We start from the raw sequence: 21,044 nt of genomic DNA, 5'->3' as shown, positions 1-21,044 counted from the left end.
GAAGAGTTCTAAGTACATAGAAGATCTATGTACACACACTTAACCTATCCAGGAGTTTGGTCCTCAGTCTTCAGTCATATCCTTTTATGAGATTTATAATTAGTCCCACTGTTTCTGTGGAACAAACTCAACCATGACAATACCTGCATGTCTTTCTATGGACTTGTATGACCGTCATACCAAGAATACTTCTAGGAATCCCAAGTCCTTCCTATAAGATTCTTCTGCTCCGCGTGGTTTCCACCAGGGATGCATAATGGTTTTCAGTGGTGTCTGGGCTGGTGGTAGACCTGGATGGCTGCACTCGGGCCTTGGAAGTGCTGCCCCCAGAGCACCTGCACCTGGCCTCCAGCCTGCAGGTCTCAGGTGATCGGACTTCTTCCATGGAGGCTCAGAGATCATGAAAAGAAAGCTCCAAGAGACAGGCAGGGAAAGGTGCCAGTGTCCTCAGTCCTGGACCAGAAACCATCAGGTGAATCTTTCCCTGCCCTTCAGTGGGCACAGCTGTCTCAGATCCCGCCGTGTTTCCAGTTGAGGGGACGTGACCCCCACCCACCGGCAAGAGGATTGGACACTCAACTCATTCAGCCTTGACTCATCCCGGGTCACACTGACTCAGCCAAGGCCCCCGTTTGCCCCGCCAGGCCTCCAATTTGCCACCTGCTGCTCCCCGACCGAAGCGAGGCCTCCCTAGCCTCGGTTGAATCACTGAGGGCAGTCATTTGCATCCTTGGACACAGGCCCAGGCAGAGTCGTTTAAACACCCACCACGGTTTCCGCAGCCACCAAGTGCCTAGGTTGGGATCCCAGCCCTCAGGGTGGGCCACATCTGGTGGACTTGAATGTTCTATTGACCCTCACTGCCCCCTCCCACCCTGACCAGGCTTCTTCTATACACCTGGGGTGTGGGCTGGGTTTGAGTCTGAACAAGCCCTGTCCAGGGAGAACTGTAGGGGTCACCCCGTGGTCCTGAGCTGTCTCATTTTTCCTTTCCTCCTGCAGGTGGCCGACAGCAGGACTCCCTAGGGTCTCCGCGTCTGAGCTGCAAATATTCAAAGATGCTTTAAGGACCATTTGTATTCACGTTTTTCTTTCTTTCTGTCAGTTTCAAGACTTTTTAAATATTAGCGAGATTAACCTTCTATCTGCTGCAAACACTGTCTCCCAATTTTTTACTTGTATTTTGCTGTCATTTATGGTGTTTTTGGCCATGTAAAAAGGTTTCGTGGAGGCTGAGACAGGAGAATGGCGTAAACCCGGGAGGCGGAGCTTGCAGTGAGCTAAGATCCGGCCACTGCACTCCAGCCCGGGCAACAGAGCCAGACTCCGTCTCAAAAAAAAAAAAAAAAAAAAAAAAGTTTCGTTTAGTATTTATGTATTAATTTGCCAGTTCATTCTGTGAGTGCATCAGATTCTTTGAAGCATAATGATAAAAGCGCCCAGGTTTTCACAGCATTACTCATGTTCGCATCTAGTTCTTACATGGTTTCGGTTTCCACATTTAAATCTCTAATAGATTGGAGTTTGACCTTGTGTGACACGTGAGATGTGTACCCAATCTCGTTGTTTTCAGGATGGCCATCTAGTTTTCCCAGCACCATTTATTTAAAAGTCCGTCTTTTCCTCAGTGATGTGACATGATGCCTTTATCATATACCGGATTCTCACACACAGCTGGGATATTTCCAGGCTTTGTAGTCATGGGTCTGCTGGTCTATTGCTGTGCTGTATATGATGGCTTTAGTAGAGAGACTTTCTAGTATATTTTAGATCTGGTAAAATGTGTGTGTGTGTGTGTGTGTGTGTGTGTGTGTAGATATAGATATATATAATTGAGTTAGCTGCCTTCAACCCCGGTTCATTTTTTTTCAAGGTGTTCCTGGCTCCAGTGGAAAGGAGAAACTTAGTCTTTTTGTATGTACTAATTTGCTCTGGGGACCCTCACATCCCTGTTGCTTTGTGATAGCTTTATGCCTAGCAATAGAAAGGTTTTCTTTGCACCCTCTGGAACCTTTGTAAATGCTTTGCGCTTCTTTTCTTTGAATATTTGGCAAAAGAATCATTCCAATGACTGCTTTGTAGTCAGTGTGGTGTTTGAAAGGTTTGTGTGCTGTAGATCCAGGAAACCCTGATAGCGAGGCTGTGACAGAGTGTACTTAATTTGCATTCAACTTTCTTTTCATTCCATTCCTTTGTGAGAAAGGGTCTAAAATGGATCTGTGATATCAAAGCCTGTGGGTGGGCCATCGGGTGCAATTGCAGCCTATGCAGCGGACTGTGCCCAGTGGAAATGTTTCCTAGGAACTCGCACTGTATTCCCTGTTCCATGCTCTAATTATATGCTAAATTGTGTGCCTCTGAGCAGCAGGAACCCTTGGAAGGTCAAGCGCCCCCTCCAGGGCGGCAGCACCTCTGCCTGAAGACTCAGAGGCAGAATCTGAGGGCAGAGGCAGCAGCAGGAGCTGGGTTGAGGCCGAGGCTGCTTACCTAACCCCATCATGAGAGTAGGAAGAAAATGCGCTAGGAATCTCTTAATCCCACTATTCATTATGACCCTCCCTCCCTCCCACACCTGCAGGGGCTCCCTGCTGCCTGCAGAGACAAGTTATTCAGGGCCTCACCAGGAGATGACTTGGAACCCCTGGGGTCCTGCTGAGCCAGGCCATTTAAACCACATACACTGAAACTTCCTGCTTTTCATCCTTTGCTCCCAGCTCCTCTCCACAACCCCACTTGTCCCGAGACTCTCTCCATGGGACACAGAGGCTGGTTTACTCCCTCCCATCTATGAGTTCTCTTAGAATATCTTTTGTGTAAACAAGGTCTCTGTAACTAAATCCTGTTTCCATCTCCCTGCATCAGTGTTCTCTGGCTGGGTGGGCGGAGCTCCTTTGGCTCGGTCCTGCTGATGTCCTTAAAAGCCTCAGCCCATGGAGTCAAAGCCTGGGGCCAGCGGCTGCAGGATTCTAAACACTGTGGGCGCTCAGTTGTGGGGCTGGCTGTGGGACTGTGTGATGGCAAGAAGCATCCAGAGGTGGATGAGGCAGGGATGGGAGGAGCCATTGGAGAGATGGGCAGGACAGCGACCAAGTTCCCCAGGAGAGGCGAGTCTTAGGAATTCAGGAATTCAGCCCCCATGACCGAGGTGAGTGAGGAGGAAGAATGTGGAATTGCGAGACGGAAGATAAGGAAGGCATTGGCCCCAGCCCTGGAAAGCCGTCCCTCCTCCTGTCCTGAAAGCCGACTTCTCCCACCTGGACGTGTGTGCCGTCTCCTCGGGAGGCCCCCAGAGCATGGCTGTACTCTGGCCTGCGCCCTGCCCCATGTAGCACGTCCCTCTTGTCGTTGCCATAGTCACTCTGCAGTCGGGCAGTGGCTTGTGGGGCGTCTCATGCAATAGATGCTCACTCCATTAGCACGAGTACAGTGTCTGTAAATTCCTGCCTGGGTTCCCCTTCCTGTCACACATGCAGAAAGGAAAGTCGTTCCGGGGACTCCGCAAGATTCTCTAATTCCAAGAGAGTGCCCGGGAGCCTGGGAACTTCTAGGCAGGGAGGGGAGGCCAGGAGGCTGACCATGGCCCAGTCAAGTTATTGAAGAGTTTTGAGGGTTCTTTATAGGTTCTGGATGTGGGTCCTGGGTCAGATTCCCAGCCTGTGTTTAGTCATTTCATCCTCCTAAGAGGGTCTTTCATAGAGCACGAGTTATTTTGATGACTTCTGATTTATCCGTTTCGCTTTACAGATCACGCTTTTGCGGTCAAATCTTTACAGATCTTTACCTAGCCCTCGATACCTAACTTTTCTCTTAGAATCCTTTTCCCCTAAAGTTTTCCAGTGCTGCGTTTCACATTGAAGTGTGTGATCCACCTCGAGTGAATGTTTGCACAAGGTGAGGCTTCAGAGTCTAGGTCAAGGGCTCTCTTCTCTGCCTGCCTGCTTGCTGTGCCTGTGATGTGCGATTTCCCTACTTCCATGTGACAGAGAGGCCACCTTTCCTCTGACGAATTGCTTTTGCACATTTGTCAAAAATCAGTTGGGCACTTTAATTTGGGTTTCCATTCTGTCCTGTTGATCGAGGTGTCTGTCCCTCTGCCTATGGGCACAGTATTTATTTGCCGTATAATAAGTTGAAATAGGGGCAACTTTATTCTTTTTTTTTTTTTTTTTTGAGTCAGAGTCACGCTCTGTTGCCCAGACTGGAGCACATTGTTGTAATCTTGGCTCACTGCAATCTCCGCCTCCTGTGGTAAAGCGATTCAGCCTCCCGGGTAACTGGGATTACAGGTGCGTGCCACCACACCCGGCTAATTTTTGTGTTTTTAGTAGAGACAGGGTTTCGCCGTGTTGGCCGGGCCAGTCTCCAATTCCTGGCCTCAAGTGATCTGCCCACCTCAGCCTTCCAAAGTGCTTGGATTCCAGGCATGAGCCACCTCCCCTGGCCTTGTTTTTCAAAATTGCATTAGCTTTGCCAGTTCATTTGCCTGTCCATATGAGCTTGTTTTAAAAGGCAAGTATGCCTACTTTCAGGCAGGGCTGTCTTGTGGTCGGGGGAAGGTGGTGGGCTGTGGGTTAATTTCCATGTCTCTAGCATGGCATTAGCTCCTTCCAGGGGCTGGAGAGCAAACGTGCTACTGGAAGACCTGTGGGGCTCCCTGTGCTCTTTGCCCCACCTGGTAACAGCTTCTCCTTCCACTGCCAGGTGTGCCGGGGCTCTGCTCTTCCTGCCTGCCACTCAGCCTCCCTCCCTGCCGTCAAGACACAGGCTGGGCCAGGAGTGCTGCGTTCCCACACAGGGGGCGGGCAGGGGAAGCTGGGGGTCAGCTAAGGCTAAGCTAAGAGTCGCGGAACAGTTCTGGTGACCCCAGCCTACAACTGGGGTGGATGTGATCTCGGGGGACACGTGAAAGCAGTTCTCCTCCCAAATATTCAGTCATGGCCATTGTTCCTCACCCTTCTGAACTTAGAGCCTCAAAACTCCCAAATCTTAGCTCCATGTTTGGGATAGGTAAAGGTTCTTGTCTCTTTTTGCCCTGGAGACTGAATAATAGAGGTGTGACCGTCTGGTTCCCGTGCAGCCCCGGCACCCTGGTGACTGTGCAGTTTGGTAGAACAAGGGCGCAGAAGGACTGACAAGACCGGGTCCTGATACTTGTTCTTTGATGGGTCTTCTCACTGTCTAAGTCCCTGAGTGCTTGGGTTTGTTTGTTTGTTTGTTTGTTTTGTATTGTATTGGTTTTCTAAAGGCAGTATTCACAGAGACAAGTGAAGAAACTTGGGATGACCATGGGTGTCCCACGCGGCTTCAAACCCCCTGCCAGGTGCTGGTCAGTTTCCAGAAGTCCAAGCCGGCTCTCTGAAACAGCTGAAGCCAACCTTTTCCCCCAGCTGCAGGTCCTGGGATATTCTAAACTTCCCCCAAACTCAGCAGAGAGAGGAAAACACACTGTCCTTCCTTGGTGAAGAAATGCATCCATTCAGGAAGAATCAGTGTGACTGGCAGTGAGAAGGAAGGCCATCATTTTGCTGGGATTGGGGATGGAGAAGCACTTTCTGGGTGACTCAAGGGAACTGCCAAGCGTGAGCAGGTCCCATGGCCCTTCTGCTCTGGTTCAGGCTGTCAGGGCCTGGCTGGGAAAACATTCCCTAGAAGCCTGGGAGTGGGTAACTGCAAGGTTGCTTGGTTTCTCGGACGCTGCCTGTGACCTTCTTACTGTGGAGCTCTCTGATACTCGGGCACACAGAGGTGCAGCCCTCTGCCCTCTGCTGTGCTCGGGGAGGTTGGTGCCCTGTAATCACAGGGTGGCTCTGCCTGGGCCCTGAGCACCCCCTTGGGTGGACTTCCATGCCTTGTGTTGGCTCCAGGCATGAGCCTGTCGTCCTCTGGAGGCTCCAGGCAATGGCTCACTTGTCTCTGGGTGTCCATATGCCCTTTGCCCAAGAGAGAGCTTTGATGCTCAGTGGGCCTGGGCTCTGCCCAAGGCTTCGTGCCATGGGTGGGTTTACCCTTCCTTCTCTTCAGCACAAGAAAGCACTGACACTAAGTTCCTCTTATTGGATCCCATGGCAGGAACTGGGGTGCAGGACCTTCCCATCTTCTTGGGCGAGGGATCTCGAGTCCTGCATGCCTGTTTCTCCGCCCACTGCTAAGGGTCTCTTTGGCTGCTCTTGAATCGATGACAGACTCTCGTCCTTTTTGCTGCTCTCTGCAGCCTGCGGAGCCTCTGCCAGCCTGTGAGCAGAACGAGAAGGGACATTCTCACAGCCTGTTCGCCACGGAATCCAGGAGGCAGGTCCGTCTCGGTGAGTTTGAGATCCTGAGAGAGTGGGATTAAGAATCATGTGATCGGCCGGGCGCGGTGGCTCAAGCCTGTAATCCCAGCACTTTGGGAGGCCGAGATGGGCGGATCACGAGGTCAGGAGATCGAGACCATGCTGGCTAACACGGTGAAACCCCGTCTCTACTAAAAAATACAAAAAATTAGCCGGGCGAGGTGGCGGGCCCCTGTAGTCCCAGCTACTCGGGAGGCTGAGGCAGGAGAATGGCGTGAACCCAGGAGGCGGACCTTGCAGTGAGCCGAGATCCGGCCACTGCACTCCAGCCTGGGCGACAGAGCGAGACTCCGTCTCAAAAAAAAAAAAAAAAAAAAAGAATCATGTGATCAACAATCTTACATGCATTTTATTGAGATCTGTCTCATTTCCATGTTACTCACTTTTAAAATTGATTGATCCTGTGTATAGTGTAGTTGGAAAACTAAATAAAAAATAAATACATACATACACACATAAAAATTGATTTTAAACATACGGTCTTCTGATCCTTCTCCACCGATCTCAAATAAAGAATTCTTTTCTACATGGATTTCTAAATTGTGGGGCACGGAATCTCAGCTGTTCAGGCACATGCAGGCTGCACTCTGCAGGGTCTAGCCCCTGAGGACAGCTCCTGTGGGTCCCACCAGCCTTGCAGAGGCCAGCAGCACTATCCAGCCCAGCCCACCAACAGGGAATGGCATGGCCCAGAGACTCCCGCAGTGGGCAGGTGGCAGGGGGCAGGGAAACTGGTCCACAGCCTGCACCGCAGTGTGGGGCCTCACCCTGGAAGCCTGATCCATGCCTAGCAGGTGCTCCCTGCTCAATCTATTCTAGACTACTGCCCTGCTCAACCTCTGCCCTGCTCAACCTGTTCTTGACTACTGATGTTTAAATCTCCCAAGAGTTCCCATCTCTAGGTCTTTCCATCCCAATAATAGATTTAGAAAAATGGGAGTTGGGAAAGGAAGATGAAAGCCTACTGCTTCAGTGGACAACCCCTGGGTTTCACACATTACCCGATTTGGGTACATGTTTTTTCCAAACTGGCAAATGCGGACACCACCGAATGCAGTGAGATGGCAGAAAGATGATCCCAACGCCATACAAATGAAAAAAATGGAACCAAAGCTCCAGGACTCACTAAAACGCAGAAGAAACCAAACAAAATGCTTCATTATCTGAAGCTCTCACAGTAACCTCGGGCACCTGAGCAGAGAATGTGCTCTCCTGACTAGAGTTCAGGCCCACATCACAGAGCGGCAGGATGGTCACGAAGCATCCTGAGCTCGGGGAGGGGATGAAGGAGGCAGGTGAACCCTCCCCACCATCCAGTCCAGCAGATCGCCCAGTCCGCCGGGCCACCAGATCCTCATATCATTTGTCACTGGAGAAACAAAACTCAAATGAGATAGCACTTCACACCTACTAGGATACCTGTAATGTTTTTAATGGAAAATAACAAGTGTTGGAAAGGATGTGGAGAAATTGGAACTCTTGTATATTGCTGGTGGGAATGGAAAATGGTGCATCCGCTGTGGCAAACAGTATGGAGGTTCCTCAAAAAGTTAAACATAGAATTACCATATGGCCCTGCATTTCCATGCCTAGGTATAATCCCGAAAGCATTGAAAATAGGGACTCAAACAGATACTTGCATGCCAGTGTTAATAGCAGCATTGTTCATAACAGCCAAAAGGGGTAAACTACCCAAGTGTCCAGCATCAGATGACGGAGTGCGTCAAATGTGGTGTATACATACAATGGATTGTTATTCAGCCGTAAAAAGAATGAAGTCCTGGCCGGGCGCGGTGGCTCATGCCTGTAATCCAGCACTTTGGGAGGCCGAGGTGGGTGGATCACCAGGTCAGGAGATCGAGACCATCCTGGCTAACATGGTGAAACCCCGTCTCTACTAAAAAAAATACAAAAAAAATTAGCCGGGCGTGGTGGCGGGAGCCTGTAGTCCCAGCTACTCGGGAGCCTGAGGCAGGAGAATGGCGTGAACCCTGGAGGCGGAGCTTGCAGTGAGCCGAGATCACACCATTGCATTCCAGCCTGGGCCACAGAGCGAGACTCCATCTCAAAAAAAAAAAAAAAAAAAAAAGTCCTGATACACACGACTACGTGGATGAAGGATGCTGAAAAAATGATGCTAAGTGAAACAAGCCAGTCACAAAAGGCCACATGTTATGTGATTCCACTTACACAAAACAGCGAATGTCTTAGTCTGTTATGTGTTGCTATAAAGGAGTACCCGAGGCTAGGTAATTTATAAAGGAAAGAGATTCATTTGGCTCACAGTTCTGCAGCCTGTACAGGAATCATGGCACCAACACCTGCTTCTGGTGAGGCCTCAAGGAGCTTCCACTTGTGGCAGAAGGGAAAGGGGAGCCAGTGTGCACAGAGGTCACAGGGCGAGACAGGAGACAAGAGAGAGAGGGAGGAGGTGCCAGGCTCTTTTTAACAACCAGCTCTCCTAGGAACTAGTAGAATAAGAGCTCTCTCACCCTAAGGGAAGGCATTAATCTATGGGGGAATCCACCCCCATAACCCAAATACCTCCCATTAGGCCCCATTGCCAACACTAGGGATAAATTTCAATGTGAGATTTTTAAGGGGTCAAACATGCAAACTACAGTACATAGAATAGGCGGATTCTCCCCTATTGAATGCTACCAAACATTTAAAGAAGAATTAAAGTCTATCCGTTCCCCTCCAGGTGGCTGTCTTCACAACATGGCTTTTCCTCCTTCAAGACCATCAGGAGAAGAGCCTGTATCTTCGCATCTATGGAAATCGTCTTTGTCATGTGATGTGCCATAACCACGGGAGTGACATCGCATCACATCCCAGGGCCACTGCTAAGGAGAAGGGTGAAGACCATGACCCTCATCTTCAAATTCTGCCCTGCCTGGCTTCCACTCGTCCTCTTCTAAATCCATTTTAACTCATTCCTTTGGTGCCTGTTTTTACTGCCTAAATTTTGGCAATAAAGGGAGGAATAAAAACACATCTTTTTTTCTTCTTTTTTTGAATTCTCATTACATCCACACACAAGAAATGTGTCACATGAAGGAAGTGTATTTAGAATACCAGTTTTCCTATTTGGTTCATGATATTTTTCCAGGGTAAAATTGCCAACAGAATTTGGAAGCCCAAAACAGGACATGATATAAATTAATGCTGGTGATCTGTAAATTATATTTTATTTCATAAAATGGTAAATTTTCCCCTTTAGTCTGGTCAATTTTATGCAATTTGGCACCACATTTTATAAATGTATTACCCTTTTGAACATTTACTGAACTGAATGCACAAAGAGAAGTATAAAAGAAAATCTGGAAGCACTTGTTGGTTTTATTTTAAGGTTGGAAAAGAATATAAAATGGAATGCATGTATTAATTTTGGCATGGGTATATTCATTTCCTGTGGTTGCTGTAACAAATTACCATAAACTTGGTGGCTGAAAACAACAAATATTTATTCTCTCACAGTTCAGAGGCCAGGAGTCCTAAACCTGCCTCACTGGGCTGGAATCAAGGTGTCAGCAGGGCCACGCTCCCTCCACAGGCTTCGGGAGACCCCGATCCTAGCCTCTTCCAGTTTCTAGTGGCTGCTGGCCACCTCCACCCTCTGCCTCCGTGGTCACATGACCATCTCCTCTTCTGTCTGTAGTAAAATCTTCCTCTGCCTCCCTCTGATAAAGACACTTGTGATTGCATTTAGGACCACCAGGGTAATCTATCATAATCCCCCATTTCTCAAGACCTTAATTTAAATCACATCTGCAAAGATCTTTTTTCTGTGTAAGGGAACATTCCCAGGTTCCAGGGGTGAGGGCCTGGATAATTCAGGGGCTGTGATTCCACCCACTGCAACGTGTCTTCTCTGACCCTGCTTGAGTGTGCCGGCCAAGGACTGCTGCCTTGTCATCCATTCGTATTAGCGTCTGCAGCATTTGGCAATATGGTGTTTCTATTGAGAGAAAGTCATAATCAAGTAAAGTTCTTTTTTTTCCTTTGCCTCAGAGAGAAAAATCTCCATTCCACTATTTTCTCAGATGAGCTGCTTTTGGAAGGCAGGGAACATGGCAGCATCAGTAAATTCCACAAGCACTAACCCATTGCCACATTCCTTTGATATAAAGTGGCTTCCTGAGTCAGAGCAATTCTGGGTGGGACACCATGATGGTGAAAAGCTCTGTGGTTAACAGATCATACTGCCATGGAAGCATTACAGGCAGAGAAGATAAGCCCATATTCAGAGTAAGTGCCTCTTCCAGGGAGAATATCTGGCTGCCCTCTTCATCCTGGAAGTGATCAGATGCAATCAGTCTGCCACGGGGATCCTGGGAAGCGGTGTCACCTCTGGCTTTTCCTTGGCTTGTAGATGGCGTCTTCTCCCTGTGTCCTCACATGGTTGACCCCTCTGTGCACACCTTCATCCTAATCTCTTCTTATGAGGACATCAGTCTGGTTGAATTAGGGTCACCCTCATCACCTCACTCCACTTTAACTACATCTTTAAACAACCCATGTTCAAATGCAGTTACATTCTGAGGCACCGGGTTAGGGCTTCAACATATGAATTGCAGGGACACAGCCCATGGCATGAGGCAAACAGCTCCCTTGCATTTGGTGGGCGAGCGCAGGAGGAGCCAGGGGTGGCAAAGTCTTTTGATAAGTGGGGGATGATTCAGATGAAAGGGACAGAAAATGCAATTTAGAAAGTGGAGTTCAGGTGCAGACTCATCGCGGGAGCTGCCCTGCGTTCTCGGGTCGTGCAGGCTGGCATCTAATGCCAACTTTCTCCTGTCCATCAGCGCCTGTAGCCTCCACGTCCTCCTCACCCACGGTGGCCTCCACAGACCCCACTCAGCCCCTTCCATCAGCACCACCTGCTCCCCATCTATCACTTCTTCCTGGGAGAGCCCCACTCTCCGTCTTTTCTAAGCCTGCTTCATAGTAAGTGGCTGAAACCTGTGGGATAAACTCCCATGAGGTTGTAGATTCTGCTGCCATAAATGTATGGTCTGACCATTGGTCAACTCCAACACTGTGTGGGAACTGTCCATCCGTCCGTGCGTCCATCCACCCATCTGTCTGTCCATTCATCCATTACATACAAATTCGGTAAGTGCCTTCCTTATGAGCTAGAATGTCTGTGCACAAAACAGACAACGTTGGCTGTGTTTGGAGCTTACATCAGAGATCTCCAAACTTTTTCTATAAATGGTGAGATATTAAATATTTTAGGCTTTATAGGCCATATGGTCTCTGTCACAGCTACTCAATTCTGCCATGGTTTTGCAAAAGCAGCCATCAACAGTTCATGAACAATTCATGAAATGAGTGTGGTTCTGTGCCAAAGGACATTGGGATTTCATTTCACGTTCACGCATCATGAATACTATGCTTCATTTAAAAAGCACAAAGGAAGCCTTCCTTTGACCCTAAAGAGCCATGTTATCTGCACATTACACTTGCTTTGATTCCTCCTGTTTGTGTCTTCATGCTGCCATTGTGGGTACCTAGCACACTGTCAAATAAGGCTTTATTGCCTCTTAGCTCACGTAACAAAAATACTTCTGTCTTGTAAGTTCCCTTGTTTAAAGAGAAACGCGCTTCATCTGATTTATATGTATCAGTCTATTCCAACTTAATCTGGAGTCTTAAAAATTAAGGATGGCCAGGTGTGGTGGCTCACGTCTATAATCCCAGCACTTTGGAAGGCCTACGTGGGAGGATTGCTTGAGGCCAGGAGTTCAAGACCAGCCTGGGCAACACAGAGAGACCCTGTCTCTAAAAAAATTAAGGATGCATTTTTTGAACATATACTTTACTATTTTAGAGATGACAGTTTTACTTTTGTCTCTTAAATACTGATGAATCGATGTTTAATTGTTGCCAGAGTTGAATGAAGAGCCCATGTTACTGGTGGTGGTGTCAGTTGTTGCAACTAGTTTAGACACTGCTTAATCACTTATCTTCCAAATGTCATTCTCTTTGCTTAGCAAATGTATTTCTGTGAATGTACAATGAGTAAATAATGAAACATAAAGGAAAAAAGACAAGCTTAAAATGGGAATCTCAGTAAAATATTCATTCCGTTTTGTTATTTACTGCCTAACCTGACCCCACTGGACCTTCCATGCTTTTAAAGTAAATTTTTGTGATTTTTCTACCCTAATTTGAATAACTTCACTGTGTCCTCTGATATCTCGTTGCTGGAAAAGATATTTGGCAGACTGAGTGCTGGTAAAAATAAGACTTCACTGTATTCATCAAGGATGTGTGGGCCTGCTACAGATCCTGGAGTCATGTCAATTTCACAAATGCACAAGAGCCAGACATCAGTGCCTGGAGTTGAGTCCCTTACGGTGTTCCCCAGATGAAGCAATATATCCCGATGACTAGCGTTTTCCTGGCCTCCACGGGTTCCGGTTGGGATCCCTTGCCTAGATACATTCCAGGAAAATGGCTTCAGGGTACAATTATCATGAAAGTTTCCCCTTAAACCCAAACAAGCAAAAATAAAACAAATAAAAATATGGAAAAGTTGATGTATGTGCTTAGTCAAACAGTCAAAGAGCAGGAAGTATTCTCTTCCCACGTTAGTGTTGAGATTCACATGGTTTGGCCCTTTCTATCACTTGAACATCATGAAAATGGCAATACTGAGCCCAGAATCTAAGACTTACAATTAATAGTGGGGTTCACTAATGGCTCCTTTTGGGGCCATGACTTCCCTCTGCCATTTTCTGAGCAGAGTGCCTTCACTGCAAGCCCTCACAGAAAAACCCTTTTCAAAGGCAGACAATGCAACATGTGCCACATCCCAGCGTAGGTCAGCTGACTTAGGACTCGCAATGCTTTCATGGATTCTATCCACGTCAGCACCAGGATTTTCACTGCTGAAACCAGTTCAGGCAAACACACACATACCCAGGTCACACAGGGAAAAACACATAGTGGAATACACACACACACACACACACACACACACACACGACACAGGATGGCTTCACGGCCAGCTAACCCAAACTCTCCCAGGACTCATTTGTGGCTCCAAGTTTTCTGTTACCCCAGAAAATAATAAAAGTGACTCTAGCTTCCCTTTCTCCAGTCACCCGCCCCAAGTTCTCCAATGCAGACCCTGTTCCTCCCTTAGCATGAATGTTCCGGAAACAGATGTGGCTCCACGCCCCAGCTCATCTGCATGTCCCTGCACCTCCATTTCCCAGGCATGACCATGGGAAAAAAGTGCGGGCCACAGCCGGTTCAGAGCAAGGGGGACGGGACGCTGATGAGAGCTGCCCAGGCCTGGGACTGGGCTCTGATTTTTGTCCTTTTTAAATGTACATTCCTGCTTCTTGTCCATAGCTCTTCACTGGCCAGTCTCCCCAATGGAAAGGCAGGGGCTTTTGATTTGGGTCATTTCAGCCAAGGGCCAGCCAGGGGCTGGCGAGGGCCTGGGGTGCAGAATCACTATGGATGTGTATGCTATGTAACTCAGGGTAAAGTGTAACTTGGAAATAAAATATTCCGTAAGTCAGGAGTTATTTCTAGTCAGTAAAAAAAAATTCAATAATTAATTTTGCACATTTTAATGAAAATACAGTCAATACGAGCCATCCTTCATAATCCCTGCAGATGGTCTTCCTCAGGCAAGCTCAGAGTTTCCTGTTTTCTCTGTCCTCCTCCTCCCCGCTCCCCAGCACACATCCTACTCCAGATGATATGCACTGACAGGCCTCTTGAAACCCTTTACCGCCTTTACATGGCCCACATCACCTGGAGAGCACCCTTTTCCCAACTCAGGAAATGGCCCGGGGTGCACAGCAGCCCAGCCTGCCTTCCTGGGTCCCTGCCAGGAGGGATTTCTGCAGCCACTTGGGCAGCAGTGGCCGCTGAAGGGATGTGTGGAGCAGGACACTGAGCTAGAGGAGTCATCTCTGACTCCAAAGAGGACATAAGTCAATGCCAACGCCATAGATCCAAGATCTAGGAGAATGCCCCAAAAAATCAGGACAGGCTATTCCATGCACTCGTAAGCCACGACATCTGTCTGCACTTCTGTCTGTGTCCACCTGAGAGCTACCCTGAGCTCCATCCATTCACTTACGCATCTTTCAATCTTTACGGCATCTTTCTGTCTACCTGTTGCTCAATTAGTGGATATTTGTCTCTGTCTCCACTTTCTGTCTGTTAGTCCACTTCTGTTTCTCTGCCTTTCTGCTCATCCAACTGTCTCTTTTTATCTGTGTGTCAATCTTCCTGCCAATTTGCCTCTGTCATTCCCAATGCCTCCCACCCCCGTGCCCTCCCCCAACCTCACCTTGCCACATCCTCGGTGTCCAGGTGTCTGATGTCTTTAATGTCTCAGTTACTCGGCTCCGTCCACAGCTGGTGACTCCCCAGTCTCAACCTGCAGACCCAACCTCTCCTCCAATGTGTCTGAAATCCAGACAGGTTGGTGGCTCTACATACAAGGTTTTTGTGGCAACTTCTTTTTCTTTCCCCCTTTTAAAAAAAATTTAAGGTGTAACTTACCTATACTCGTCCTTTGCTGTGCACCATCCTGTGAGTTTTGACAAAGTGCACATATCCACGTAGCCGTGATCAAGACGCCAAGCCCCAAAACTGCCTCCTGTCCCTCGTGGTAACCACACCTCCACCCCAGCCCCTGGCAGCTATGGATGTGTTCCCCGTCCCCCACCCCGTTCACAGCTTCCATGGACACACATGGGACCCACAGCAGGATGTGGCAAGGCCTGGCTCCTTCTGCTCCTCCGCTTCCTTTGGGACACGCTTGTGGTGCCAGGTGTCAGTATCCTCCCTTCTCCCTGCTCAGGACGCTTCCATCTCGGGGTGGGCCACGGCTTGCTTGCCCCCTCACCAGGTGAGGCACAGGTGGACCACTTCCTTGTTTGGGTGATTACTGGTAAAACTGCTATAAACATCCACCTACAAGTTTTTGTGTGAACATGAGTCTCATTTCTCTTGAGTAGTACCTACTTGGCAAATGGTGGGATTGTCTGACAAGTGCATGTTTATCAAGAAACTGCAAACCAACCTCCAAAGTGGCTGTGCCTTTGTTTCCATTTTAAAGCATCCAGAGAGGCCATCACTCTCCGCAAGCTTCTCCTCGCTAGTCCTGCCCATCCACCTGGCTGCTCCCACCCAAGTCCACAGACCAGCCTGGATGCCGCAGCGTTTCCTCGGGCCCCTTCTTTGGCTGCACATTCAGCCTCCTACCCTGGTCCCAGGGCCCTCCTCCCTGGCCTGCTTCCTACATGGCAACAGGAATGATCCTGAAAAGTCAAACATGTCAGTGGTCTTTCTTGCTCCCATCACACTTGGAGTCAGCAGATCCCAGCCCAAACCCCAGCCTATTCCTCCTCCCTGGCTCTAACTGGCCCAGCCCCAGTGGCCTTCCCTTTCTCCTCCAGCCACAGAGCACCAGTCCAGGGTTGCCCTGCCTGGGAAGCTTGTCCCTCAGATCATGGCAGCAAGAGAGGAAAGCTGGTACTCAGGCAGTGCCCATGTGCCGGGCACTGCCACAGGCGGTTGCCTACTTCTTACCCATGGCTTTATGATCATCAGCCCCATTTTACACAGGAGAAGACAGGTGCAGAGAAGTTAGTGCAGCCAAGGTCTTCAGAGTCCTCAGTTGCCCTCTCTGAGTGGCTCCAGGACTGGCATAGGGTCATGCCCAAGAGGACCCCTAGCTTTCATTCCCTGCTGTTCACTTGTCCATGGCATTCATAGTGTTTATGGCTTCTGGGCCAAGCACAAAGGGAGTGCCCTGTATCGACCATGAAGTGAAACCCACGACCCACCATGGCAGCCTCCAAACAAGTGCAGGGTGAAGGCCTTGGACTGTCCTGGTGCTCCGTAGACAGCACCCCATCTTCCCTCAGGCCCAGCGGACTTGGGGGCAGGGGGTTGGGGTGGGCAGGAGTGCTCTGACTCTGAGGTTCAGTACCAGATTCAAGAAATTACTCTGGCCCAGCCCAGCCCCTGTGGCCTGAACTCCCTCAGGGTCTGGGGTAAGCCTCGGGGCACGTGCATTGGGAAATGAGAAGCGTTCAATCTCAACGGCACCTCACTCTCAGAGTTTTGCAATTTCTTCCTTTACAGACAAGGGTGAGCAGTGCCCAGTGATTGCTATCCTGTTGCCCACAGATCAGGAGGCATTCCCACGCCCTGTGACGTTGCTGGCCCCCTTGGGAGGGGCTGCGTTCACCAGCCAGGGATGCAGGGGCCATCAGCATGTCCGTGAGGAAGTAGGGCCATTGGTATACCACCAATGTATTTGTTCATATTTTGATAACTGCATTTCAATAAAACAGATTTCCTTGGAAACTCTATGTGTTTTACTTTTCGCTTTTTGAAATGTTATTCTGACAACACAGTGGATCCCGGTCAGTGGGTCCCTAATCTGAGGCTGGAGTTGCTTGTGTGGCCCACTCCCCAGCACCTCTGGCATTAGCTGTGCAGAGGAGCCCCTGGGACCCCTTGTGGACCCTGTCTCTTCCTGCTCCCGGTCACTGGTGGTTACCTCCCTACCCTGCCCTGCAGCAGGGTCCCCGGCACCCCAGGGATGAGCCCACACTGCACCGACTCTGGCTTGGAGGTCCTTTTACATCTTGGAGCAGCTAAGGATTTACTGAGCGCCTACTGGGTGCTGGCTCTTGCAGTTCTGGGGGCTGGGATCCAGCCATGGACAAAGCAGAGCAAAAAGTCCTGCTATCAAGGGCTGACATTCCGGGGTAGGCAAGGCAGCCACGATGTGGCTATGGTGGAGGCCAGGGAGGGTCTGGGAACAGGACTGAGGCTGGGCCCTGCACAGGGTCCTCAGGCTCTCAGTGACCCGCCCACCCCAGCCAAGCCTGCTATCTCCCACCACAAGGCCTTTGGTTGTGCCTGTCCCTCTCCCTGGGAAGCACTTCCCCGTGTGCCTGGCAAACACCCACTCATCCCGCAGATCCCAGAGGAACTGTCACTTCCTTTGGGAGGTCCCCGGTCCCTCCAGCCAGGCCTCCCTGCCTCGGACGTAGCCCCTGCATGTGTCCCGCTGGAGCCCGGGACCACGATGCTCTGTATCTCCTTGCTGCAGTGGACATCGTTGGGGCCACCCAGATCCGGATCCTGGGAGGAGTGCCCGTCTCCCCACTACCCTTCTCTGGAGAATAGTCCTGGATCCATAGGGGCCACCTCCTCTCCCAGGGTGGCTGCAGGCGAGGGCTGACTGATGAGCGCAACAGCCGTCCCCGCCGCCCCCCCCAACCCCACCTAAGGAGGACAACCCCTTGCCCCTCTTCACACTCCTCGGAGTGCCAGACAGTGATGGGCTCCAGTGGCACCCACATTCCTCCTCAGCTCCTTCCTGCCCGGGCTGCTCCCCTCTCCCCTATCCTTCCTCTGCACCAGAATCCCCACTTCTAGAGGACTCGGGCCCAGACTGTTGCTCACCATCTGCTGGGCCTGGCTTCCTTCCCACCTGGCCCCTGACGCCCACAGTGGTGGCTCATAAATACTTGTTGAAGGAATGAATGGAGCTCTTGTTCCGTAAAGGGAAACTGAGGCCCAGTGTTGGCCAGTCATAAACACTTAAGGGCAGAGTCCAGAAGCCAGGCCATCCAGGTCCCAGTCCAGCTATGGGTGAAAGGGGGGCCGCCTTCTATGTTTTCTTGGCAGCACGGAGGAGAAAAGCGGGTGGAGTACTCAGAACCTTCCATGGGCTCAAGTCGCCTTCAGCACAAAAGCCCTCACCGGCTCTGTTCCTGGTTTCCAGTTCCAGCTGCCCCAGGCTGGGCTGCTCTCCCCTGGGCGTGGCCGGTGGCTGGGCCCCAACCAGGCTGGGTCAGCAAAAAGGGGGCCTCAGGTGGCAAGACCTGTAGAGCCCTCTGTGTGGGAGTGACGCCTGCAGGGCCCACACTCCCCATCCAAGCACATATGGAGCTCCTCCGTGCCCTGCTCCTGGCGCTGGGCACCAGTGGGGAACGAGAGACAGTCCCTGCCCTGCAGAGCTCGCAGCCTGGTGAGGGCAGCAGACAGCAAGCCTCGGGGTGACGGCTGCCTCCGGAGGGAGCATCTGCCATCCCTCACACTGGGTCCAGGAAGCTCTAGACTCGAAAATTGAGGGGCTGGATCTGCTGAGACCCGAGGGGAAAGTGTCAGGCAGAAGGAAGGCATGCACGAAGGTCCTGGGGTGGGGGGACATGTGGAATGTCAAGGAACTCAAGGGACAGGGTGCCTGCAGCAGAGGGGCAGGAGCGGGAGGGAGAGCAGGGAAGGGTGTGCTGCACGGGACGGGCTTGCAGAGGTGAAGCGGGCGGGGAGCAACTGGGATTTTATTCCCAGTACTGGGGAGAAGCCAGGGAGGGTTTCAGGCAGGGGGCTGCAAGACCTGATTCTGGTTGTAAGATCACTCTGGGCTGGGGGCGGTGGCTCACGCCTGTAATCCCAGCACTTTGGGAGGCCGAGACGGGCGGATCACAAGGTCAGGAGATCGAGACCATCCTGACTAACACGGTGAAACGCCGTCTCTACTAAAAATACAAAAATCAGCCGGGGGCGGTGGCAGGCGCCTGTAGTCCCAGCTACACGGGAGGCTGAGGCAGGAGAATGGCGTGAACCCGGGAGGCGGAGCTTGCAGTGAGTGGAGATCGCGCCACTGCACTCCAGCCTGGGCGACAGAGCAAGACTCCATCTCAAAAAAAAAAAGAAGATCACTCTGGTGCTGGATGAAGAGTGAGCTGAAGGGGGTGAGGTGTGTCCTTGGGGGCCCCCACTGCTGTTGGGGAGCACATGGACAGCTCTGATCTGGGCTGTGATTCCTTCCGAGTTGTGGGGGTCCTCCCTGCAGACTGGTTTTAGGAAGGGCAAAGTGGAGATGAGTCCAGGGCAGGCTCCAGCTGGGGCATCCCTCCACTGGCCGAGACCACAGCCCAGCCCTGGTCACCAGCAGGTGGAGGCCCTGAGGTGTCCAGTGCCCAGCAGGGTGGCAGCATCTGGGTCAACTGACCCAAGGGCCCAGGGCCTGGCTTAGATCCCAGCTTGAGGAACTATGCTGTGAGGGCCTCGAGCAAGTCCCTTTGCTTCCCTCAATGAACCTCCTCTAAAACATGTTAGCAGGGCCTCTGAGGCCTGCTGACAGGGGCCAGCTCAAGATCAAGGGCGGGGCCCGACAGACCTCAAACTTCAAGTCCGCAGACACTCAATGAACACTCACAAGCTCTCCAACCCCATGCCAGCTCTACCCGTTTTAAAGCAGATTCTGAGTTGGGCTCACGTCATCCCTGGAGAGGCAGGGAAGTGCACAGAAGTCATGCAGACCTGGGGTTAGGCCTGGGCTGTGTGTTCTTGCTGTGACCTTGAGCCAGAGCAGCGCCTCTGCGTGTCCCTCAGGAAGGCAGGCAGTGCCAGTGCAATCTGACTTAGCAGGAGGCAGGCACCGAGGAGCACTCACTATGTCAGGGTACTTTCTCCTTCTTTCCAACAAATCTGCAAGCTGGCCATTCTTATGAACACCCCCTTTTTGCAGATGGGGAGACCGAGACCGGAAGGGGAACGTAATTCACTGGCGGTCCCCCAGCAAATGAGTGGCCTGGATTCTGACCCAGCGTCCTTTGCGGCATTCGCACAGCCAGGACAGAGCACCTAGAGACTCTATGATAAATATTTGTTGAGCACCAACTGGGGCCAGGGCCTCATGCCTATCAGTCAGGGCCGTGGGAATGGCCCGGAGGTCTTGAGTGGAGTGGAGACAGATGCCACCGTGTTTTGGCCCCAGTTGGCTTAGATTCTGCTACTGGGGTCCCAGGAGGGCTCCAGAGTCAGACAGGAGGTCCCCACCAAACCCAAGCCACCTCCAGGGTCCCCCTGTCATCCCAAGTCCAACCCAAGGGAATTCCCACTGGGAAGCCTTCATGACCCTCTAGGCTCTGGCACCCAAGCCCCTTCTCCACGTTCTGCCATGCACGGCACCATCACCCGGGAATGACTCGGGCAGGGGATTCTTATCTGGGGTTGTCTGGAATCATCATCTAAATCCTGCAGGAAGAGGGTTCCCCGAGTCCTTTGCTGACGCAGAGGAGTGGAGAACTCTCCACTCACATAGTTTGGGAAGGGAAGGAATTCTCTCCCCACAAGTCCTTACTGAAGACCTTGGAGATCTGAGCCTGAGCTTCAAGGTACAGATGAAAGTCTAGTTTCCAAAAAATAGGCCATGTGTGTTCCCCCACCCCACCCCAGGCTTGTCTCGTCACCTCAGTGGAGACACCAGCATGCTCTGAAACTCCTCAGCCCCTGCCTGCTACAAGCTGGAGCAGGGCTTCCCCTCCTGGGAAAGGAGTTGCCCGTCTCAGGTCAACTGAGGAGGTCAACTGGGGCTGGGGAGGGCGCTGCTGTAACAGCAGGCACCCAGCACATCTTTGCAGAAGGAAGACAAGGCGGGAGGCTCGGCCCCGCCACCTGGGAGGGGTGACATCATGGGACAAGCCCTGTGTGCTTGCTGGAGACCACTGGGAGCTGTGAGGAGGCTGAGTTCTGTTTCACCTCCCAACAGCTGCCGCCATCACCCATGCCCCACCCTCACCCATGAGGAAGCCCCAGGAACCCCCAACCCCAAGGCAGAGGCTGAGGAAGCCGGGCGGACGCCCAGCACGCTGTGGAGCCATGCAGGGGAGCTTCAGAAAACACATCCCGACACAGGGGACC

At 51.2% G+C, this 21,044-nt stretch overlaps 1 long non-coding RNA gene across 1 annotated transcript in view; it reads left to right on the top strand.

Annotated features, from left to right (window-relative positions):
• Positions 1–18,272, top strand: part of LOC144335371 (uncharacterized) — a 38,195-nt gene extending 19,923 nt beyond the window's left edge. Inside the window, exons 2-3 of the long non-coding RNA XR_013406187.1 lie at positions 6,212–6,302; positions 9,037–18,272. This is a non-coding gene — a long non-coding RNA (uncharacterized LOC144335371). The remainder of the gene's footprint in view (positions 1–6,211; positions 6,303–9,036) is intronic.
• Positions 18,273–21,044: the final 2,772 nt, after the last annotated feature.

The sequence above is a fragment of the Macaca mulatta genome, chromosome 16 (assembly GCF_049350105.2).
Source record: "Macaca mulatta isolate MMU2019108-1 chromosome 16, T2T-MMU8v2.0, whole genome shotgun sequence".
Taxonomy (NCBI): Eukaryota; Metazoa; Chordata; class Mammalia; order Primates; family Cercopithecidae; genus Macaca; species Macaca mulatta.
The sequence above is the reverse complement of the archived record's forward strand: the minus strand, read 5'-3'. Positions and strand labels throughout refer to the sequence as shown.